Source organism: Macrotis lagotis, chromosome 1, assembly GCF_037893015.1.
Source record: "Macrotis lagotis isolate mMagLag1 chromosome 1, bilby.v1.9.chrom.fasta, whole genome shotgun sequence".
Taxonomy (NCBI): domain Eukaryota; kingdom Metazoa; phylum Chordata; class Mammalia; order Peramelemorphia; family Peramelidae; genus Macrotis; species Macrotis lagotis.
The window spans coordinates 832,752,689-832,778,936 of record NC_133658.1 but is presented as its reverse complement, the minus strand read 5'-3'; the positions used below and the strand labels follow the sequence as shown (position 1 = coordinate 832,778,936).

The following is a 26,248-nucleotide window of genomic DNA, read 5'->3' as shown; positions in this document are numbered from 1 at the left end:
TTCTCTCTTTCTTATGATCTCTTTGGGATACAGCTTTAGTAGCGGTATTGCTGGATTAAAGGGTATGCATACTTTGATTATCTTTTGGGCATAGTTTCAAATTGCTCTCCAAAATGGTTAAATTATTTCGAAATTCCTCCTACAGTGAAATAGTGTGCTAGTTTCCCACATCCTCTCCAATACTGATCATTTTCCTTTTTTTGACATAATGACCAATCTGATAGGTGTGAAGAGGTATCTCAGAGTTGTTTTAATTTTCATTTCTCTAATCAAAATTGATTTGAAACATTTTTTTCTTTTGACAGTAGATAACTTTAATCACCGCTGAATACTGTCCATATTCTTTGACCATTTATCAATGTGGAATGTCTTGACTCAGTTCTCTATATATTTCAGAAATGAGTGCTTTATCAGAAATTCCTGTTTCTCCTCTTTTCAGCAGAGAACTTAAAATGGGGACAAATGTGTGGGTCTTATTGTTCTTCCAAAGTCTGCATTTCAAATCAGATTTATCAGTTTCCATTTGCTCCTCTGTTCCAGTTTCCATCAAACACTGTGTGCCATGATTTGACCCTATAGACTTATCTTTTCTTTTTTTTTTCTTGGAGATTTTATCTTTTCTCCTGATTATCGTATACTTTATATTCTTTTGATAGGTAAGTATGCTTATTGGTGTTTCCTCACTTTCTATCCAATTGTCTACCATTTACAATATGTTTTTCAATTCTGATACAACAGTTTTCGGAAAATCTCTCTTGTATATATCTCAGACACAATCAAAGAAGAGCGCACCATCCCCTTTCCTTCCTTATAAATCCTAGTCTGAACTTATCTATTTCTGTTAAGAGCATCACCATCCTTATAGTCATATGTATTTGAAATATGAGTCATACTCAAATCTTCTTTTTCTCACCACCCCCTTTTAAATTGTTTATTTTTTGATTTTCAAAATTGTTATATTAACCCCTTTCTCTCCATTCAGTGTATGGCCACTTCACCATCTTTTACCCAAGTATGAACAATTAAAATTCCAATCTTCATCTCTCACTTGGAACAATTGAAGTGAAATAGTAATTGGTTACTTGTCTTCAAGTCTTTCCCATCTCGAAAACATTCTTTCACTTAGCTTCCATATTGATTTTCCTAAAACATGTCTGACTATGTCATTCTCCTCCTCAAGGAGCTTTGATTGCTTCTTCTGCCTCCTGAATAATATAGAAATCCCTTTGCTTGGGATGTTTCCAAACTGATTATGCATTACTCTCCTTTGTTGCACCCTATACATGAATGAGATTAGCCTCTTTGCTATTTCTTGGGCACAATTTCCATTCTCCACCACTATTCCTTTTGAGAAACTATTCTCCCTATCTATAATGTTCTTCCTTCTCTCCTCTGACTCTTGCAACCTCTAGTTCCTTTTACAGATCAGCTAAGTACGATCTCCTTTGTAAGTACCTACTTTTTCTACCATCCACCAAGATTACTGTTTATTTGTTTAAATAAAATCTGTATTTACTTTTTCAACAGAAATGTTGTTTCTGTTCAAAAGAAATGTAAGTTTCCTTTGAACAAGGACTGCCTTGCTTTTATTTTTGTATCCCCTGTTATTAGGATAATGGGGCATTTAGGAGACACAGTAGATATATCATCTGCAGGATCTTGTGACAGGAAGACTGCTCTCCCTGAGTTCAGTATGACCTCAGGCATTAGTTGTGTAACCCTGGGCAAGTCACTTAACCCAGTTTGCCTTGGTTTTCTCTTCTGTGATATGAGGTGAGGAGAAAACGGCAAACCACTCCAGGATCTCTGTTAATAAAACTCCCAGAAAGAGTCACAAAGAGTTGGACATGACTGAACAACAAGCAATTCAAATGCCAAATATTTAGTAGGAATTTAATAAATACTGCTAGATAAATCAGTTGGTTGAGTTCCCTACTGAGGTCAGCTTGCAGCAAGCATCATATGCTAGAGGTAATGCTCACCCTGCTGGAAGAACTGGAGAGTTCATCAATAAAATTCACTTGTGAAATGATGGAGCCTTTCTCACAAAATGACCAAGGGCCTAATTCTAGTTAATTAGGGACTTCTAAAATAAAACAAAAACAAAGATCAATTAGTGAAACTCCAGTGAAAGTAATGAGACCTAGAGAAAGTATGTCTTCATTAGATAAACGGTGGAAGTAATTGACATTCTTGGAGTAAGAAGCAAAAATAATGACACTTTTAACTGGGTTATTTGTCCTTTGAGATGAGACTGAGTAATTAGTTTTAAAACAACATGCCATATTTATTCACATACTTTCCCTTATTATCTTCAACCTAAATTGATGATGGAAAATGGAAAGAAAGGGAACAATTAAAAGAGCACCTGGGCGCTGGTCTGCTGCCATCCTTAAAACATTGGCTAGTTTTTAAGCATCTTCTCCTCATTTACTAAAGAATAATAACTCTCCTGGTTGCACTTTACAAAGCTGTTTGGAATCTATAGCTAATGAATTTTCTTCCTCCAGAAATTCTTCCTTACTTAAAGTGAAAACAATTTAGTCCAGGCAACTTTATATGTTTGGGGAAAGGAAGATGACTTGAAAATGATGAAAACATAATTTTTATGTTTAAGGTTTCCTATGTAAATCAATTTCCTGATTATTTATCTACAATCTACACTTGCTACTCTCCTCTATTGAACAATTAAAAAAAAATAAAGCCCTTAATACAAAGTTTCACAGTTCAGTAAAATAAATACCTCCGTCATCCATTTCTAAAAGTATACATTTCTTTTTACATCTTAAATTCAGCCCTTCTCTGTTGAGAGGTGAGTTATATGTTTCCTCTTCATTCTTTTGATCTTGTAGATTTCTGTTCCTTTCAAAGTGGAAGATTATATATGTTCTCTTTGCCTACAACAAAAGTACTATTCTACTGTGGCCCTGGCTTAACCTTTAATTCTTCTCCAAAGTATTATGATCTTGTGCAAACTCAGGGTTTTCTAAACCTTAAATCACTAATTATTATCATCATTTTAATGACTCCATTACTTCAAGGAGCTATAATTTCATCTGTATGGTTATTCCTTGTAATGATACAGATCAGAACCTTTCTGTGACTTCCCAGAAGATTTAATGAGTAATTATGGCAAAAAAATGTATCACCTGTGGTGACTGAACTTACCTAGTTTGGACCACTTATAATAGATATATAGTCCATTGTACTGCCTATACTTGCAGTATTTCCATCTTGGTAGGACCTCCTAGAACTTCAATATTACTGGAATAACTTTCCAGAGCTCAAGGTTACCATCAGGCCAAAATAAAACAATGACATAGTGGACTAATGTCAATGACCTTTGATGTCACATCCAATTCCAAGAGTCTGTGAGTAGGACTAGTGGAAATATTTTTTCCTACTTTATCCTGGATCTTTTGAGTTGTGTGCGTGTTGACATTAATTTTATTTTCCTTCAGGGACTTTTGGGAAAAAAAAGACTAGATAATCAGTCAATACTGAATGTGACTGAAGGTATGCTACTGAGAAAAAATATTTATTAACTAATGATTTGGGGAGATCCAGAGTTCCCCCACTTTTTTTCTGAAGTATTCATTTCAAGGATCATCTTCTGAAGGACAGGACTGTTTATAACAGGATTAACTATCTCCTCAATTTAGGTATTGCTAACCCACAGGTCACTTTACAAGAAATTTAATCAAATATAAATTCCCCATCCATTGTGTGACTTGGGTGAGGTATCTGAAGCTGATTTGGAAATAAATGATTTGATCAAAGTTATGTCCATCCTTAGCCTTTCATGAGAATAGGTCAACCTCTTATTATCACCATAATGAATATCTACTCTTCCAAGGGCATATAAACTGTGAGTATATTGCCATGATATAACTTTGGTATTCAAGAGTGTAACTGACACACTTTATTGGTAATATGCTAGCATTATTAATGAAATGATTAATTATCCAGAAATTATGTCTCTCAAACTTTTAAAATGACTACTGAAAGGAGCCCCACATCTGCTAAATGTTACTGTCTAAAGAATAAAAATGCTAGATGGTAGAGACTATCAAAGAAGTCTTTTGGTCTGTTTGACATATTTCTCTCCCTTTTTCCTTTAGGAAATGATGTAATGAATGCAGATTAGTATTTGCTTTTCTTAAAGGTTCTTCTGCCCTCTAAGTATGTTTCTTTTCCTAAGAAAAGAAAATTTTTTTACATTTCTATGGTGTTTTAAGGTTTATCAAGAAAAACTTTCTTTAAAACAATACAATTTGATTGTACATGTACAACTTTTACCACACTCTTAACTGCAAAGGGAAAAGGAGATGGAAGGAAGAGTGGTAGAAAAATATGGAACTCAAAAATTTTCAAATGGATGAAAATTGAAAACTACCTCTGCATTAATTGGAAAAAATATTAAAGTAGAAAACAACTCAGTGAGTGTATTATGTTATTTTACTGCTGAGGGAACTGGGCCTCAACTGATTTGTCCAAGTACCAGAGCTGGACCACAAAGCCAGGTCTTCTGAGTCTATGTTCAGAGTATATTCCATTACTCTAAGTTCTCTCTCAACAGTGCTATCCAAAGACAATGCCACACACTCCAAGTTTCAACTTAACAATCACATGGAAAAGAAAATAATCCATACTTTCAAAAATACTTATTGTCTTTCTGGATGTACATGGCTTCTGTTCAGTCTTATCATCAGTGAACATAAAGATACTTCTCCCTCCAACGTTTACAACCACCCAAGCAGATATTGTGAAATTATCCATGTCTCCTGACATTATGTTAGTGCCAGTCTAGTAATGGAGAACAGAAAGAATTAGAGTACTCATAGAATAGTTATGAGGGAGAACTTAATTTAAAGAGGGATACCAATGTGGTGGTAGAAGTAAGCCATGAATGAGAATCTAAAATGAGGAGTTTAGTATGAGGAAATAAGACACAAAGAAGAGTTGATCATTCTGGGCAGTGACAAAAGACTGAGATCCGCATTTCTTGATAACCACACATCTTGATTTTGTTTTAAGCCACAGATAAATGACTAATCTAGTGAATGTTTATTTTGGCTAGAGTTTTTAAAAAATCATGTGTTTCCTTTATGATTTTGATGCTTATGATACACTAGCTCTCTGAAACGTGGATAGTACTAAAGCATGTTCGCAGATGTTTTCCCTCTTAGGTTTAACTCATCTCCTAAGGATATAATGCTATTGTGTACATAAAAGGATAAAAGCTCAGAACTGACAAAAAAAGCAACCCACTGTAGGAAATGTAGATTCCAAGTTTCCCTGATGTGTTGGCTAGCTGAACCATCATCCGATAAATAGAAGCTGGTTTCGTATGACATGCTAAGGTCTTTTGCAACTCTATTAATTTCTCATTTAATATGGATAAAGTTTGTATCAGCTGTATCTTTAAATTACTTTTTCATGAGCTAGGAGAGGAATTTGGACCCAGATAAATAGTATTGGAGGCCACATGCTCAGTTGTTTATGTTTAATTCCCACAAAGTAGAATTGGAATGGAACAACCAGAGTTCTTTTTTTTAAGAAAAACATAGACATAGGGAGGGAACTTTAGTTGTAGGTTGACAAAATTTAGAGCTGTAAGAGACCCTGGAGACTATCTATTCCTATACTCTCATTTTTTTAAAATATGGAAATAAAGAAGGAAGAGAGGTAAAGTGATTTGGCAAAGGTCACATAGGTACCTTCAGATTATATACATAACAGAACCAGGAATTGCATTCATCCTCATTCCAAAACTTTTTATTTCCACCACATCATATAACTCTGTCTTCTAAGACAATAGTTTGCTAACCTATTGCTAAACTAAACTAACTACTAAAGGGTTATCTACAATGTCAGCCTTCAGTGAAGGAATGGTCTTTTCTGTGAATTCATTTTTCCAGTGTTTCTGGAGGAAGATACCCTGTCATTTACAATGATCAAGGTTTGTTAATTTATCCATGGGTAGATTTCAGGGGCTTTGTAAACTTTGGTGGAAAAAATACATCTTTATTTTCATTAACCCCTAATTGAGCTTTTTTTTAAATTTTAATTATGATTATAGATAGCAAATATTGTGTGATGGGGTTCAAAGGTCCTACTAAAATGTCAAAAGGTCTGTGACAAAGAATAAAGAATTTTTCTTCAGGTTAATCTGTGTTATATACTAGGAGTAAATTAGCAAAGATGAATGGAAAAATTTTAAGAATTTCCAACTTATTTTTCCATCTTGTTTTCTAGTTTCATAATAGCAAGATGATGAACATACAAGAATTTTACTTCATGTTTATTCTGTATAATGTTTGTATGTATAAATGTGTATGTTTTGGTATAGAAAGTTGGCCAATGTGTATTAAAACTGAATAAACAGCACTATGAAGTTGACGGTTAAGTTATACAACAGGGGCTTTTGTATTATTGCTTCACTTCAACTGATTTAATCATACTTTATCATACAATCATCCTTTCAATATTGTGATTTTTCCCTTTGTGGTTTCAATATATCACAGATCAGCATATGAAATTAAATGGGGGGGGGGCGGCTAGGTGGCACAGTGGATAAAGCACTGGCCCTGGAGTCAGGAGTACCTGGGTTCAAATCCGGTCTCAGACACTTAATAATTACCTAGCTGTGTGGCCTTGGGCAAGCCACTTAACCCCATTTGCCTTGCAAAAACCTAAAAAACACAAAGAAATTAAATGGGAATTTAATGACACAGATGATACATGAAGGTCAACAGAAAAAGTTTAGAAATTCAGAACTGCATAAAATATATGTAAAATATTTAATAATATAGCCTATGCTGAAATACTTAACCCAAATTTTAGAATTCCACGAAAGAAGGACAATTAGGCTTCTTCTCTGGTATGAAGTGAAAACCAAAATAATTTACACAAATTTATCAACTCATAGTTAAACCTGGCCCCTGATCACTGCAATATGGAAGGGATAACAATATTGATTATTGGGAAATAATTGATTGATGTCTTTTTGAATGAATGGATGCCAAAGAATTTTTTTTAATTTTTTTTTTTATTTTTGTCTAGGCAATGGTGTTAAGTGACTTGCCTAAGTTCACAAAGCTAGATAATTACTAAGCTACTTAGCTGCCCCCAAAGCAGTTCTTAACATCACTAAGTTTTAAAGCACTATGCTAAATGCTTGGAATTCAAGTAGAAAAATATGACAATCCCTGTTCTCAAGAAGCTCATATTTGAATGGAGGAGACAACATACTCGGCAAATTTCAGGTGCAAAACAACTGGAAAAGTATCATGTTATTTAATATGGTCTAGCAAAACAGGTTGTAATGCATCTTTTAAAATGTCATTTCTACTGACAAAACTTTATCTGTTTATGACCTTGAACAGCTTGTCAAGGAGTTTGCTGTTGAGAAATTTCTTTTCCGGGACTTTAATAGTTATAACTATTGATGAGACAATATTTATGCATCCAAAGAAATAATTGATAGGTGGATTACTTTCCTTGGATAATGACTGATAAAGGAGATGAGGTGGTGACTAGAAACAAAACTGGTGATCTAGGAGTGCTGATTTTCCTGGGTCTACCTGTCAATCAATGGTAACATGACAGTAGATGGTGGTGGTGGTGGTAAGGAAAGTGGGCCCTTTCTCCACAATGATTGCTCTCTTCAAGGAGTCTAGCCAGGAATCAAGGGCCTGTGGTGTAGGACATCATATACCATTCCCAACGTTCTTTACCTAAGGTTCCCAGGCTATATCAAAAAGAAATTAAAGGAATGCTGTAGTCAAGGTGGTTGTTGATCTGACTTGTCCAGCACATTCTGCCTCCTGTTCTCTATCTGGGTACCTAGCTGCTTCTTTGTTCAGTTGGTTTGTTTCTGTTACAATGAAACTGTCTAAGAGAGTTACAACATTTACCTGATTCCATGAAAAAGAATCTACAACAAAGGTGTTGTGATATTTTGTGGATAAAACACTTTAGTTAATTTCTGGTTTTTCAATTTATTGCCCTTGTTGGCCAGGTATAATTTGGGAATAACTTCTGTCTTGCTTAGTGAATCTCTTTAAGTCTTAAAAATACCCAAGAATTTTGCCTGGCTGAACACATTGTCTCTCCTGCCATGATTTATTGTGTTGATACAAAGTAAAGTGAGAAGTTCCCAAGGGTTATAAAAGCTATTTAGTTTTGCTGTATAGTAAAACAGGAAGGGATTTATTTCTGATTCTTTTGCAAATATGGAATACTTTTTAAAATATATTTTCTTTATTAAAGTCTGGTAAAACTTAAGCTGACTCTTCCAAAATCAGCAATATGTTGAATTAGGAAAATATTAGCTCAATTACATAGAGAGCATTAAACTAGGAGTTAGAGTTTATTATAATTAATATTAAACACTTGGTTTACTCTAATCAGAAAGTCAGATCATATTTCATCAGTCAGTAAGCATCTCTTAAATGCTGACCCTCTCAGCCAATAAAGATTTCATATATATATAATATATATATATAATTTGCTTTCCTATTATATACAATAGTTTCTACCAATCATTTTTGCAAGGTTTTGAATTTTACAATTTGTCTCCCTCCTACCCTTCTTTCCCCTGTCCCCCAACAGAAGACAATCTGATAGTCTTTACATTTATTTCCATGATTTGCATATATATCAAAATTGAATGTGTTGAGAGAAAAAACATATCCTTAAGGAAGAAAGAAAATATTAGAGATAGCAAAATTATGTAATACATAGATGAGTTTTTTAAAACTTGAAGATAATTTTTTGTCTTCATTTAAACTACACAGTTCTTTCTCTGAATACAGATGGTATTCTCCATCACACCTCCCCTAAAACTGTCTCTGAATATGGCACTGATGGATTGAGTAAATCCATCAAGGTTGATCATTGTCCCATTCTATTTTTAGGGTATAAAATGTTCTTCTGGTTCTGCTCATCACACTCAGCATCAATTCATGCAAGTTTTTCCAGACTCATTCCCCTGTTCTTAAAGATCAGTTGAGCTGACTGGAAAGATGTTTGCCACTTCACTGGAGCTCTCCCACCCTTCATGCAAACAGAAATGCTTCTGCTTCTGTTCTCAGGTTAGTCCACCAACCTCACCCCACCACCCCTGCACTGTGCCTCTGCTCTCTGCCCAGGATCCCTTGAGAAAGACCTTGTTGATAGCTGTTCTCCTAGGTTCTTTTATGGATTTTGTGGTTCCAATCTTTCAAGAGACTTGTTCATGAGGGAAAACCAGGAGACCTTAAAACAGTACCTGACTTTTCTCCACCATCTTGACTGGTAACTCAAAAAAGATTTCTTTTTTGGGGGGGTTTTTGCAAAGCAAACAGGGTTAAGTGGCTTGCCCAAGGCCACACAGCTAGGGACTGGATTTGAACCCAGGTACTCCTGACTCCAGGGCCAGTGCTTTATCCACTGCACCACCTAACCACCCCTTTCAAAAAAGATTTCTTAAGAATCTACTGTAAGCCAGATGTTTTGCTAAGCTCTGATGATACAAAGAGGTAAAAGACAGTTCCTGTTTTCAATGAATTCATAATCTAAATGGGAGATACAGCAAGTAAACAAATATGTGCAAACAATCTATTTACCAAATAAAAGAAAATAATTAACAGAGTGAAGGCACTAAAATTAAGGGGGTTTGGGAAAGGACTCCTGTATTTCTGTAAAAGATGGGATTTTAATTAGGCTTAAAGGAAACCAGCAAATGCAATAGATAGATATGGAGAAGAGAAGAGAGAGAATTCTAGACTGGGTAGATAATTATCAAAAATGTTAAGAGCCAAGTGTTATCTTCTGAGTTTATGTCTTGGTCTTCCCTACCACCATAGTAGTGTTTGTTGTTGGTTGCTCATTTTTTCCATTTCTTGCCTTTGAACTTTATGTTAATATTGGGCTCTTCTCACCTGTGCCAGGGAAACCCTGTCCCAAGCTTCAGATTTGTGAATGTGACTATTTCCAGAACTAGTTCTTGAGGTCTGAAATTTTTGCTGTTACTAAGGTGGTACAGTCCTGGGAAGGATATGATCACTGCTCTTCAGGTCTGCACATTGGTCTTTACCAAGGAAAGGTGCCTAGTCCTCTCTATCTGCAAGTGATAGAATTCCCCTTTTCTTTGGTACTGTGATCAGGGTGTCTGCTCCCCTTTGAGTGACCCCAAAGTGCTCCTCTGCTCCTTGGAAACAGCAACCAAGAACTGTTATGGTCAATGGAGTTACAATCAACGCCAGATATACCAGTGCCATCATAAGGTCCCCTGTAAGCCCTATATCAGCAGCTGTCCAACACCCTTATGGTCTAAAACTTTTGAGCTGCTTCTATTTTAGACATGGTTGTCATTGCCATAGTTTCATCTGAATGTCAACAATTTCTCCTGATGACATCCTAAAATTTATTAGACTACAAAAATGTCTTATCCTAACCCTTTGATTATTCTACCATTCCAAAATTTTATTTCAGGTGCTAATTTAAAGTTATTTGGAGGGAAATGTTGAGGATATTCAGGGGAGATGGCTGTCTCTAATCTGCCATATTGACTTTACCTCCATCATAAAGAATTTTTCATTAGATTTTTCAAGAGTCCAGAAAAAAATTAAATTTTTAACATCAAGTTTAAATTCACTTTTCCTTTTTTATTTTAATATCCTCTAAAGTTCTGCATTAAATTAGTTGTGTCATTGTCTAGGTATATGTATAGCCATTTATAACTCACTAACTTTAAAAAATTTTTTTTTTTGTAAATCAATGGGGTTAAGTGATTTACCCAAGGTCACACAGCTAGGTAATTATTAAATGTCTGCGGTCAAATTTGAACCCAGGTCATCCTGACTCCAGGGCCAGTGATCTATCCACTGCATCACCTAGCTGCCCCCACTAATTAACTTCTAAGTAAATTTCATTTAAAAATATTCTTTTAATTAGTTTGCAAGGAGAAGATTTCTTTAAACCAATTTAGACTAAGGAAAGTAAGAAAGAATATTCTATCTTATGACTAATTTAAACAGGATACTGAGTAATGTCCTGAAAAAAAAACTTGAGAAATTTCTTTTAAAACTTTTGCCTCAAAAGATAAGCTGAAAAGGATATAATTTTAAAGTTAAACATTGAATTGTGGTTGTGTTGCAATTTTTTTATGTTTACTGAAGAAAAGAGGTGAAAAGCAGACCTTACTTTAGATTTGCTACAAGAAGAAAGCAATGAAGCAAGCTAGTACCATCTAGGCTTCTGTCTAGTATAGGATCTAGACTTAGAATGATTTGCTACTCTTCTTGGGCATATCATATCCTCTCTGAATATCCTATTGTATCTCACACCAACTTTATGCCCATTCTTTCTATTCTCCTTGGTCTTACCTCCCTATTTATTACTGTGATTTGTTTTTTCCTAATCTATCTTGAACAAGCATACCACATATATAAATTCAGTTAAGGTAATGTTGATTAGCTCTGTTATTCCCTTACATCAAAGTAGTCTTGATACTCCATAGATGAAGTGGAACAATGTAAGTTTTTATTTTTTCATACAATATGTAGAGTTCACTTAAAATGACCATTATTGTTCACTGTTTGCAAAGGACTTGGTTCAATAAGAAGGACATGAAAGAAAGGGATGACAACATGTCTCTTTCATGGAACATGATGTGGAGCTTGGGACCATGTGTCTGAGAAACAAGATCATTTTCATATGAGAATAATCCAATAATCTTGTTAGTCTTATTTCTAATTCTGGTCTTCTTATCATAAACTTCAAGAACTATTTTTTCAACCTGAGGTAAAGTTTTTATTTCATTCATCAGAAGATTTGCAGCAAATGGAACAATAAAATAATACATTTACCATATCCGTCTATCTAGAACTCTGATTTAGCTGGAATGGTGGCTGGATTAAATCTTTTTTTTTTCTTTTATTAAAATTTTCTTTAATTTATTTCCATTTACAAAAATATTTTTTGTTGTAAGAGTAAACATAATACCCCCTTTCCCCACAAAAATATAAAACCTCATGAGAAATAAAGTAGAAGAAAGAGGAAAAGATGTGGTTCAGTCTGTGTTCTGATACCATCAACTCTCTCTTGGGTATATCACATTCTTTATCATAAGTCCATCAGAGAAGTTACTTCCATATTTTTTCCACAGTTGCTATTGCTGATTGTAATTCCCTCCATTCATTCCCCCCCACTACCATCTATTATATTTTCTCTCTCCTTTCTGTCCTTATTCAAAAATGTGCTGTGGGGCAGCTCAGTGGCACAGTGGACAAAGCACTGGCCTTGGGGACAAGAGGTGACTATCCTCTGACTATCTGACTCTCCTCTCCTATGATGTTCCCTCTCTTCTATCACTCACATCCCCCCTCCCTGCCCCCTGTCCCCCTTCTCTCCTTTGTCTTCTAGCTTTCTATACCTTATTGAGTGTATATGCTGTTTCCTCTATGAACCATTTCCATTGAGAATGAAGGCTCTCTCATTCCCCCTCTCCTTCTCCCCTTCTCTACCATTGTAAAAGTTATTCCTTAACTCTTTTATATGAAATATCTTAGCTATTTTACCTGTCCTTTCTCTTACTCCGAGTACATTTCCCTTTCTCCCATTGACTCCATTTTTACAATATATTATACTTTCGAATTAGACTCTCACCTGTGCCTCATCTATAAAAGCTCCTTCTACCTGCTCTATTAAATGAGAATGTTAATATGAGTATTATCAGTATCATCTTTCCATATAGGAATACATGCAGTTCATGATCATTAAGTCCCTCATAAGTTAACCTTCTTGTGCACCCTCTCTGTGCTTCATATGAGTCCTGTACTTGAAGGTCAAACTTTCTGTTCATCTCTGGTCATTTCAACAGGAACATTTGAAATTCCCCTGATTCATTGAAAGTACATTTTCCCCCCTGGAATAGGATGTTGCTGGGTAGTTGATTCTTGTTTGAATTCCAAGCTCTTTTGCCTTCCAGCATATTAAACTCCAAGCCCTACGAGCCCTTATGTAGATGCTGCTAAGTCCATTGAAATCCTTACTATAGCTCCATGATATTTGAATTGTGTCCTTCTGGCTGCTTGTAATATATTCTCTTTGATTTGGGTGTTCTGAAACTTGGCTATAATATTCCTGGAGGTTGTTTCTTTTGAATTTCCAGAGAATATCAGTGGATTTTCTCAATTTCTGTTTTACTCTCTGCTTCTAGGATATCAGGGAAATTTTCCTGTAAGAATTCTTTAAAAATTAAGTCAAAGATCTTTTCCTGATCATGACTTTCAGGTAGCCCAATAATTTTTAAATTATCTCTTCTCAATCTGCTTTCCATATCAGTTGTTTTTTTTAATGAGATAGTTCACATTTTCTTCTAGTTTTTCATCATTTTGGTATTGAATTATTGTGTCTTGATTTCTTGCAAAGTCATTGGCTTCCTTTACCTCCATTCTACATTTGAAGGATTTATTTTCCGCAGGGAGCTTTCTTATTTCTTTTTTCCATCTGGCCAATTCTGCTTTTTAAAGCATTCTTCTCCTCATTAAGTTTTTTGAACTGTTTTATCCATTTGACCTAAACTGGTTTTTAATATATTATTTTCTTCAGCATTTTTTTTGGATTGCTTTGACTAAGCTACTGACTTCATTTTCATGTTTTTCCTGCATCTCTCTCATTTTTCTTCCCAATTTTTTTCTATCTTGCTTACTTGATTTTCAAAGTCTTTTTTGAGCTCTATCATAGCCTGAGACCAACTTCTACATTGCTTGGAGTCTTTAAATGCAGAAACTTGGACTTACTCATCTTCAGGGTGTGTGTTTTAGTCCTCCATGGGACCAAAGAAATTGTCTATGGCCAGGTTCCTTTTTTTCCCTGTTTACTAATTTCCCCAGCCTGTGCTTGGTTTGGGGGTGCTTCCTGAGCTTTTGAGTATTATTGGGACACCCCTGCAAGGACCTCAGTTCCTTCGAGGTCTTATGGGAGGCTCTGATTGCTCTCCTGGTCTGTGAATGACCACTAGCTCATCCCTCTGCCCCCGGGGCTGTGAGTAAGGTCCCAGCTCTGTGGGGGGCCTAGACTGCAACCAGGTTCTGAATGTGGTCAAAATCCCAGAGTCCTGTCCCAGGGACAAAGAACAGACCTCGGCAGTCTCCCTCCACTCCCTTACCTTCCCTGGACTGAGCACTCAGGGCTCAGCTGCTGGGTGACTCCCTGCTGGGTGACTCCACAGGCCTGCTTTTGTTTCCTGGAATCTCAGCTGCACTGAGGGCCACTGGCCTGGGCTTTGCATTCACTCTGGCAGAAGTCTCCCTGTTGATCCTCCAAGTTGTTCTTGGTGCTCTCTGAGGTGGCAGGTCAGGAAACTGCTTCTGCAGTCAGGAGCCAGGGCTCCCAGAGACCCAGGCGCCCTGGGGCTGTTCCCAGAAGACTGAAAGTCTTTTGCTCAGGCATATTGCTGCTCCCTACAGCCCTGTGGAATAGAACCTTCCCATTATTTTCCAGGTTTCCTTGTGCTGGAGAATTGCTTCACTAGATCTTTCTGCGTGTTCTGTCTCAAAAATTTAGTTAGAGTCATAATTTTAAGGTTTTTAAAATATTTTGGAGAGAGCTGCTAAGAAAGGCTGTTCTCTTGCCACTATCTTGGCTCCACCCCCACCTCCCATCAGTTTAAATCTTTACAATTAATTCAGGAACATCGTTCCAGTCACAATAATCTGAAACTCAGGGCAAATTGTCCTTATTTTGAAACTGCCAAGAGAGAGGTAAAAGTTATATCCACTTGAAAAATTAAGCTAGATTTTTCTGTATCCAAAGGCCTTTACACTTTCAGCTTTGTCTACTGAGACCTATTGTCTATAAGAATTTAATATAAATCAGAGTAAGGCAGGAAGATGGATACCACTGGAAGTGAGGTTTATAGTCTGGGCACTGTATTACAGATCTGCTCTGATAAGTCAAAATACTAAGTGGTTTCTCTCCTCTTGTTAGATTTGAGGATTATCTCAACCCCATCCTCCAACATATTTGAAACTAATGTATACAGATAAGGGAGGCTACTCATGTGATCCCAGATTGAATACTTGCATCCAAACAAAGCCAATGGAGCATTACAAACATAGCTTTATGTATCTAGTCATCTTTCAGTCAACTGTACAGAATTTTCACAAAACAATACAACCCCAAACTCACAAAACTACTATTTTCTCATCAAGATCACAGAAAACTTCCCAAAGGATGGGATGAAAAATGTAATTCAATCTCCCCACAGCCTTTTCCTTTACAACTATGGCATCACAGTTATTCTTTTCTTGATCTATAGATTTCTTTTGAAAATGGAACAGAGAGAGAGAGAGAGAGAGAGAGAGAGAGAGAGAGAGAGAGAGAGAGAGAGATGTACTGTGATCAGTAAGACAAGTTTTCTGAGAAGACTGGTTTTGACTTCTGTGTCCGCTCCAGTTGATTCAGGCTGAACTGGCTTGGGGCAATAAATCGCTTCTCACACTTCATGAGACAGGTTTCAGCTCAACTATCCAACTTGGTTAACCATGCATGTTTCCCAGCAAAGTTTAGTCATTTGGTGCAACAAATATTGAAACCTACAGCTTCAGAGTTTCTATCTCAATGAAATGCTGCAGTTAAGGATCCACATCACTCAGTCCTGCAACTGATAATGAGGAATTTACATTGAGCTGTCCTGAAGGACAGGACCTATGGGTCCCAAAAACCTTCCAAGAATTAAAAGAAAAAGTCTTGATAACTGAATTTAGGGGTGATACAATTTTTCTTAGTAAATTTATGTATTTTATGTCAACCATCAAAAACATTATTATGAGAAGGGGTCTAAAAACTTTACCAGACTGCCAAAGGTGTCCTCGGTACATTAAAGATTAAGAACTCTTCAAATCTCCGCTGGAGAACTCCTACTTCAGCCCATGCCATATAGTACAACCAGACTCAAGGTGATAAAATGATATTTTCTTCTTGTTACTTACAAAAATATATAATGGTTGCCTTGGACCTGATTCTAAAGATTTTCCTTATAATTTCCTTATGATGACCAAATGCCATTATAAACTTTATAAAGAGTAAGATAAATATGATCTTTAAATTATTAAGATTAAATTAAAACCAAAGTAGGTCATGAAAATAAGTAATCTTTCAGCATTTATTCTACAGGAGTGATAAGAAGAACACACTTTGAAGTCATTGATGGATTGATGATACATATTATTCTGACATTTCTCATAATACAAAGACTTTCATATGCCCTTCAAAATGAAGACAGAAGTGTAATAGATCAACTCACATTAATGTTTATAGCTTACCACTTGTTGACAGAAATAAATGTCATATTATTTAACTAAATTAACTTTAAAAAAGACATTCATAAACTTGTTAGATATGAGGTTAAATTCAATTGTTTTAATTTATATTTCTTTAATTTGTGATTTTGAATATTTTTGATCATTCTTTTAAAAATTTTATTTCTTTTGACAATGTAATCAATGAAGAATACCTCCTAATTATTTAGTTTTACATCAGTTCTATTTAGATAGTATATGTCAGACATTTTAAAAAGTTTACTGCAGTGGGGTGTCTAGGTAGGTAAGTAGTTAGAGCACTGGCCCTGGAGTCAGGAGTACCTGAGCTCAAATCTGGCTTCAGATACTTAATACCTAGCTGTGTGGCCTTGGGCAAGCCACTTAACCCCATTGCCTTGCAAAAAAAACCCCCTAAAAATAAAATGTACTGCAAATATTCTTTCTGAAACCCTATTTGTTCACTATTATAGCCATGTTAATTTAAAGCTGTATAACTTTAAAAATTTATGTAATAAAAATTATCTATTAAAAAGTAATTTTCTCTGTCCTACAGTTGCTTATAAAGTTTTCCTCTGTCCAGTTTTAAGACATATCATCTATTATACTAAGAATAGATTTTTTATGTGTCTTTCAGCCCTTTAGCTTTAATTTTTTTTACTATGAAGATGTTTCAAATTAATTTTTGAAATTGCTCAAAATAATTGCTGATTAGATAAATGAAAATTAAAGAATCTCTGGGGTACCATCTCACACCACTCAGATTGGCTAAAATGACCAGAAAGGACAATGAGCAATGAGGGAAGTGATGTGAGAAATATAGGACACTAATGCATTGTTGGTGAAACTGTGAACTAATTTAAACTTTCTGTAAGGCAATTTTGAATTATGCCCAAATGGCAATAAAAATTTATATATACCTTGATCCAGCAAAACCAGTACTGGGTATATACCCTGAAGACATCAAGAAAAGTTAAAGCCATCAATTTTACACAAATATTCATAGCAACCCTGTTTGTGGTAGCAAAGAATTGAAAATCAAGTAAATATCCATCAGTTGCTGAACAAATTGTGATGTGTATATATACACATATATGTTATATATACATATACATGTTATATACATGTTATAATATATATATGTGTGTATATATATATGTATGTCATAGAACACTACTGTTCTATTAGAAAACAGGAGGGATGGAATTTCAGAGAAGCCTAGAAAGACTTACATCAACTGATGCAGAATGAGATGAGCAGAAGAAGATGATACACAATAACAGCAACATGGAGTGATGATCAACCTTATTGGACTTGCTCAGTCCATCAGTACAATAATCAGGGACAATTTTAGGGTATCAGGATGGAGAATACAATGTGTATCCAGAGAAAGAACTGAAAAGTTTAAACAAACACCAAATTCTACTACCTTCAATTTAAAAAAAAAAAATGTTGTCTTATGTACTACATAATTTTGGCATCACCAATATATTATTTTTTCCTCTTCTATATGTTTTTTTCTCTCGGAAACAATATAAAAGTGATCAGACTGCCTTCTGGAGGGTTGGGGGGAGTTAGAATGGGGTAAAAATTGTAAAATTAAAAACTTTACAAAAATGATAAATAGAAACTACTATTGTATATAATTGGAAAACAATATTTTTTAAAAGGAAACAAAAATAAATTATTTTTTCTTTTTTTGAATTATAAAAATTTTATTTATTTTGAGTTTTATAATTTTCCCCTAATCTTACTTCCCTCCCTACACCCCCAACAGAAGGCAATTTGCCAGTCTTTTTTTTTTCTTAGTTTTTGCAAGGCAAATGGGGTTAAGTTGCTTGCCCAAGGCCACACAGCTAGGTAATTATTAAGGGTCTGAGACCGGATTTGAACCCAGGTACTCCTGACTCCAAGGCCGGTGCTTTATCCACTATGCCACCTAGCTGCCCCTATTTGCCAGTCTTTACATTGTTTCCATAGTATACATTGATCCAAATTGAGTGTGATGAGAGAGAAATCATTTTCTCAAGGAAGAAACATAAAGTAGGAGAGATAGCAAGATAAGACAATAAGATATCATTTTTTTCTAAATTAAAGGTAATAGTCCTTGGTCTTTGTTCAAACTCCACAGTTCTTTCTCTGGAAACAGATAGTATTCTCCATTGCGGATAGCCCCAAATTGTCACGGATTGTTGCACTGATGGAATGAGAAAGTCCATCAAGTTTGAACATCACCCCCATGTTGCTGTTAGGGTGTACACTGTTTTTCTGATTCTGCTCATCTCACTCAGTATCAGTTCATGAAAATCCCTCCAGGATTCCCCGAATTCCCATCCCTCCTGGTTTCTACAAGAATAGTGTTCCAAGATATACATATACCATAGTTTGCTAAGCCATTCCCCAATTGAAGGACATTTACTTGATTTCCAATTCTTTGCCACCACAAACAAGGCTGCTATGAATATTTTTGTACAAGTGGTGTTTTTATCCTTTTTCTTCATCTCTTCTGGGTATAGACCCAGTAGTGTTATTGCTGGATCAAATTTATGCACATTTTTGTTGCCCTTTGGATGTAGTTCCAAATTTCTCTCCAGAAAGGTTGGATGAGTTCACAGCTCCACCAACAATGCAATAGTGTCCCAGATTTCCCACATCCCTTCCAACAATGATCATTGTCCTTTTTGGTCATATTGGCCAGTATGAGAGGTGTGAGGTGGTACTTCAGAGAAGCTTTAATTTGCATTTCTCTAATAAGTAATGATTTAGAGCAATTTTTCATATGACTATGGATTGCTTTGATCTCCTCATCTGTAAATTGCCTTTGCATATCCATTGACCATTTGTCAATTTGGGAATTTTTTTTTAAATTTGTCTCAGTTCTCTGTATATTTTATAAAGGAGTCCATTGTCAGAAACATTAGTTGTAAAGATTGTTTCCCAGCTTATTGCATTTCTTTTGATCTTGGTTACAGTGGTTTTGTCTGTGCAAAAGCTTTTTAATTTAATGTAATCAAAATCATCTAGTTTGTTTTTAGTGGTTCTCCATCTCTTCCTTAATCATAAACTGCTTCCCTTTCACTAGATATGGCCAGTAAACTAGTCGTTGATCTTCTAGTTTGCTTATAATATTGTTTTTAATATCTAAATCCTGTATTCATTTTGATCTTATCTTTGTTATAGGGTGTGAGGTGTTGTTCTAATTTGCTTCTCCCATACTAACTTCCAATTTCCCCCCCAAAATTTTGTCGAGCAGAGAGTTTTTATCCCAAGTCCTGGACTCTTTGGGTTTATCAAACAGCAGATTACTATAATTGTTTCCTACTATTGCACCTAGTCTATTCCACTCGTCCACCACTCTATTTCTTAGCCACTAACAGACAGTTTTGATGACTGATGCCTTATAATTTTAGATCAAGTAGGGCTAAGCCACCTTTTTTGCACTCTTTTTCATTGAATCCCTGGAAATTCTTGACTTTTCATTTCTCCATATGAATTTACTAACATTTTTTTCTAACTCCATAAAGTAAGTAATTTTTTGGAATTTTGATTTGTAGGGTACTAAACAAGTAGTTTACTTTTGGTAAGATTGTCATTTTTAATATATTAGCTCGACCTATCCATGAGCAGTTGATGTTTGCCTGGTTATTTAAATTTGATTTGTGTGAAAAGTGTTTTGCAATTGTTTTCAAAAAGTTTTTGAGTCTGCCTTGGCAGATAGATTCCTAGGTATTTTGTATTGTCTGTGGTTACTTTGAGTGGGATTGATCTAGCTCTTTCTGCTGTATCTTGCAAGTCATATATAATAATGTCATGGATTTATGTGGGTTTATTTAATATCCTGCATCTTTGCTCAAGTTGCTAATTATTTCTAGTAGTATTTTAGATGATTTTTTTGGGATTCTCTAGTTAGACCATCATGTCATCTTTAAAGAGCGCGAATTTTGTCTTTTCTTTCCCAATTCTAATTCCTTCAATTTCTTTTTCTTCTATTATTTCTGAAGCTAACATTTCTAATTCAATATTGATAACAGGCATTCTTGTTTCACCCCTGATCTTATTGGGAATGCCTCTAGCCTCCACCATTGAATATAATGCTTGTTGATGTACATACTGCTTATTATTCTAAGGAACAGTCCATTTATTCCTACATTGCAATCAAAAGTCTGATTTTTCTAACAATTGTTGAATAAAGGACCTTTTTTCCCCAATAATTTGTATAATTATTGTTATGAGATATGTGTGAATCAATGTAACACTAAATTGTTGGCAAATTTTCTTATGAGTTTTGCATATATAATTTAATAAGTTCTGATATTTTTAGATTGCATACCCTATCCATAAATAATTTTTATACTTGGGTAGTTATAAATTGATATAATTGATTATTTATAAATTACATGCATGTAATACTATATTAATTATATATAAAACAACATAGAGATAAAATTGAGATAAAATTATATTAAAATATTTTTATTTAGTAATCAAAACCTTTTTTCTCTTATTTAAAATGATTAAGAATGATATTTTATTAACCGCAATACTATAGGAAGTGCTTCAATATTTTTGAAAATATTTTTTCAACATTTTGTGATGTAGTAATTTCAGTCTTCAGTTCAAGTTCAATTTCTTTTTATATTTTTGAAAGATCTTTATTATAACCAAAAGAGATATATCTCAAAGATACTTAACACTAGCATTGACAGAATGCTTTCTTGGCTATATTTACACAAAATAGTACTATTCATTTTTAATCCTATCTAAAAATCATGAAAGTTTTTCAAAATTTTTTGTCTAGTAAATTTGTTTTCTATAGCATCAGTTATTATACCAAACTAATCAGAAGTTATTGCACTTTAATATTTTTCACAAAATCCTTTGAAAAAATTTTAAACAGGTTACAAAGTTTATTTACCTCATCAGTAAAATGGGAAAAATAATATTAGTATAATCTTCTTCACAGGATTCTTGTGGGAAAAGTGTTGTGAGTCATGAAAAAGAGGATATCTGGAAATTGTATACATTGACAATTAAATTCTCTGCATTGGTTGTTTTTGCTTTTTTTCTTTTGTCCCATTGAAGCATTCAGACAAAATGCAGTGGGGAAATAATGTAAAAATAATGTTAAAAAAATCACCAAGAAAAAATTTTAAAAGGAAAGTATTTTTAAAATGTTAAAGTACTACACAAATGTTAGCTGTAATTTCTGTTATTAACTGATAGCAATTAGAGATTCTTAGATTTTTAAAATGTCATTTGTGATTCTTTTTTACATTTTGAGCACTAAAGGATTTTTTAAAACAGATTAATGGTTATAACTTTCATTTGAAGATAATTTTCATTTCCATGAATAGTATATGGAGCAATAAGGGACTGTTGTCCCTACTGAAAAAAAACAATCTCTTTATGACTTCCAGTGTGGAAACACCATCACTTTATATAAAACTACAAAGGTTTTGCACAAGAAAAACTAATGCAACCAAAATTAGGAAAGCAGAAAATTAGGGGCAAATTTAATAGTTTTCATTTCTCAAACATCTAGAGAGCTGAGTCAAATTTCTAAGAATCCAAATCATTCCTCAACTGATGAGTGATCAAAGTATATGAACATTCAATTTTCAAATAAATCAAAGCTATCCATAAGGACATAACAGTGCTCTCAATTGCTTTAGAGAAATGTAAATTAAAACAACCTAGAGGTACTGCCTCACATCAGATTGATTAATATGACAACAAAAGAAAGTGATAAACATTAAAGGGGTTTGGGGGAAACTTGGACACTAATGTAAGGTTCATAGACTTGTGAACTGTTCTAAACATTTTGGAGAGCAATTTGGAACTATGCCTAGAGGGTTATAAAACTTTGCATAATATTTGCAGGAATACTACTGCTAGGTTTGTATCACAAAGAGATTTTTTAAAGAGGTCCTATCTCTACAAATAATATATATATATATATATATACATATATATATATATATATATATATCAGTTCTTTTTGCAGTGGCTAAGAAATGTAAATTGAGGGAATGCTCATCAAATGGGGAATGACTGAATAAGTTGTGATATATTATTGTGTTATAAGAAATGACAAGTAAGATTATTTCATAAAGACCTAGAAAGACCTACAGATGCTGATGTAAAGTGAGCAGAACCAGGAGAATGTTATACACAATAACAGCAATATTGTAGGATGTAGAACTATGAATGACTTTATTAATCGCTGCAATACAATGATCAAAGGTAATCCTAATGGACTCATGTTATAACATGCTATCTGCTTCTAGAGAGGGAAAAAAAGACTATTGTTTGAATATAACCTGAAGTACACATTTTAAACCTTCTTTATTATTACTAGAATCTTCTTGTGTAAAATAAATAATATGGAAATATTTTACATGATTACACATGTATAACTTACCATCTCAGAAAAGAAGAAGTGTAGGGAGAGAGGAAGGGATAGAATTTCCAACTCAAAACTTTTTCTTATAAACCCATAAGTTAAAAATTGTTTGAGCATATGATTAGGGAAAAATAAAATATTATTTTTAAAAAAGAAGCACTGTCACAATCTATTCCTACCTAACTCTCACTTTAAATCTAACTATTTCTCTACACAAACTGTCTATTCCAGGCTCAATAAACATATCTTGTATATTATATACATCTTTATATACATATTATATACATATTTATATACATCATTTTCCTTGCCTCCTGAAATGTCTTTCTTACCTCCTACCCTCCCTCCTCTCTCTCTCTCTCTCTCTCTCTCTCTCTCTCTCTCTCTCTCTCTCATCTTTCCTTTTCCTTATTATTTCCTCTCCCACTAAATGTCACTTACCATAAGCTGATGATATATCATTACCTTTCTTATGTATACGTATTATCTCTTCAAATTCAATGTAAGCTCCTTGAGTACTGTTCCTGTCTTCACCATATTTGTCAGAGGATTTGGTGGACACCAATTAAAGATTGAGAGGTCTTGAAAGTGAAAAATTTCATATATATATATATATATATATATATATATATGTATATATATATATATATATATATATATGTATGTGTAGCTGGAGAAGCAGCAAGCAGCTTGAGGACAGGTTAACTAACAAAGAACCAAGCCGGGGGCCTTAAGGAAAAAGGAAATGGAAAGGAAAATAGCCAGGAGACTTGGCTGAGCTGAATGTGAGAGGGGAAAAAAGGAGAGACAGACAAAAGGACTGGCATAGAGGCCCATAGTTCCCCAGAGAGTCTAGGCTGGGAGCACGTAGTATTATTTTAGGAAGAGAATGAGATAGCTCCTCATCCTTGCAGGATGAAGGTAGGTGAAAAAAAGAGAGAACCAACTTCATTTAAGGTCCAATGTAAATGCACTTCTGTAATGCCTTGGACAATGGTGGCACTTGGGGAGTAGTCCAGTACCTGGCTCCATCCAATAAGCAAACTACATGCTGGTCTTTGCTGTCCTAAGATGTATGACCTCTCAGTCCAACAGGTCATTTCCTGTCACACCAGCACAAGCTTGATCCATCAATAGCCAAGGTCAAGTAGATTGGCAGCTGGAAGTTGGAGATGGGGAAAGAACTGAGGTTGCTCCCATCTTGATGAATTCACATTTAACAATAGAGTCCCTTTAAAAAACTGGGAATTCCCCAGATAGGCACAGACAATATTTTTCTTCTACAAATTTTGCTTCTAATCACATTATTTTCTTTTGCAACCACTCTACCCCCAATTACTTTGAATTTATTTTGTATGTACTTATACATGGACATGTCCTTTCTAAGAAAATGCAGGGGACTGCTTCACTTTTTTTTTGTTTTTCTGTCACTAGCACCTAATGCAGTGCTTAATAAATACATGGTTGTTTGATTTGTGAGATAAATATATAAATATTCATTTTTTTAATTCAGTGAATAAGATCATGGCAGGGCAAAGGAGTTGATCAGTCTCCTTATAGTTTTCAAACTTTTTTCCTTAATATATTTTTCCCAATTACATGTAAAGGTATTTTCAACATTTATTTTTGTAAAATTTTGAATTCCAAATTTTCCCCTCTCTCCAAGACACAAACATGCTTACATAAGTTTACATGTAAAATCATCTTAAATCTATCTCCATATTAATAAGGTTGTGAAAAAATAATCTACACAAAAGGAAAAAGCATGAAAAGGAAAAAAAAAACAAAAAAATGAAAATAGTATGCTGTGATATGCCTTCAGATTCTATAGTCCTTTCTCTGATTCTGAATGACATTCCCATTTATTTTTTTATGTATTCTTTATTGCTCTATGTTCAGTTTTATTTTGTATTATAATAATTTTTCCAACCATCATTCTACATACTTAATATTTGAAACGTCCTAGTTGGCTTAAAGAAAATCTTGGTGTCCAGTTACTTTAAACTAATGATAAACTTTAAAATGCTTCTAATAACATTGTGACTCTCTGATCTTATCTAATCCTCATTGCCATTTACTTCCTTTTTTGGGTACAAGCAAAATGTTAAGGCTCAGTAAAACAAAGCAATTTCCCAAATTAGAAGCACAAAATACCTTTGGGATACGTCAATTTGCATTGTAGACTATACTGGAGGGTGAACTTTCTCACACCCAGTTAAGTCTATGACTTGGTATGAGATGAGGCTAAAGATATGGGAAAATTGCTTGCCAAATGTGAAACCAGCTCAAAAATTCATTGGCAGAGATTTAGATTCAACTTTTGGCCCTTTACTTTTTTAATTTTCATGCTTTGTAATATCTCTTCTTCAAGGAAAAAACATGAATATCTGATTTAAGCAAAAACTTGAATATTTCCCAGTTTTCTAATATCAGTATTTCAAGTGAAGTAAGCATAAGCAAATTAGGAACATGTGAATTAAATTTCTTGTAAATTGTATTCAAATTTTAAAATTTGAGACAAAATATTATCAGGATAAAATATTCTCAGGCTCGAAATTTGATTACCTCAAAATTACCTAATCTCCTATTTTAACTATTCCTTAATACTTCCTCATTTCCATCACAAAATCCTCACTTATACACCCGACTTTTAATCTTTTATCTTTTGCTCTCTCCACTATGTAGAGGGAAGATCAGTAAACCTGGATAAGAAAAATGTGAATTTCAATGCTCTCACTAACACTTGCCAGCTGAATAGTCATGGGAAGGACCCTTAAGTTCTCTGAGTCTCAGTGTTCTCATGTGGAAAACAAGCACAGAAATACTTGCATCCCTTCCCTCTCAGTGTTGTGGGTGAAGAACACGTTTTGGTAAAGAACTATATAAAAGTCTTCTGGTCATTTCTTGTTTGCATTTCCTTTGTTGCTGTTCTTCAAAATAGAGAGCAAGCAGGAAAAAAAAATCCCAGATGAAACCATAAAGCTTAATATGATGGATGATATCAAAGGAATGATTCAGTGATAGAGGTTGGTATTTTCCCACAGAAATAAATAGGTCACAATGGGTCAGGAATAACCTTTAAGACCTCAGACATTCATTCTTTTAGCAAACAATTATGTACCTAATTTGTCCATAGCATTGTTCTATGAAATCAGCATAATAGAGCAGAAATGATGTGGTAGAACATAATGAGCACTAGCTCTGGAGTCAGAGGACTGGATTCAAGTTTTGCTTCTGGTGTTCATTACCTTTGGTACCATGGACAAGGTGTTTAACTTCTCTGGAGTCACTTTTCTCATTTGTAAAGTAAAGCAATTGGAATAGATGACCACTGAGATATCTGCAAAATCTATGTCCATTTTCCTCAGCCCATTTTTAAAAATTAAATGAAATTAAACTAAATTAAAGAGACTCTGATTTTCAGAAAGATACATGGCAAAAGGAGACAGTGGATAATGATAAATAGTGTCATGGAAGCAACAAAAATGACATTGGACAGACTTCACTAGATCATGGAGGTTAAAAGTGCCTGATA

At 34.4% G+C, this 26,248-nt stretch overlaps 1 pseudogene; it reads right to left on the bottom strand.

The window, feature by feature from the left end:
- Positions 1–15,393: 15,393 nt before the first annotated feature.
- On the bottom strand, positions 15,394–15,930 carry LOC141507327 (mitochondrial import inner membrane translocase subunit Tim8 A pseudogene; annotated as a pseudogene).
- Positions 15,931–26,248: the final 10,318 nt, after the last annotated feature.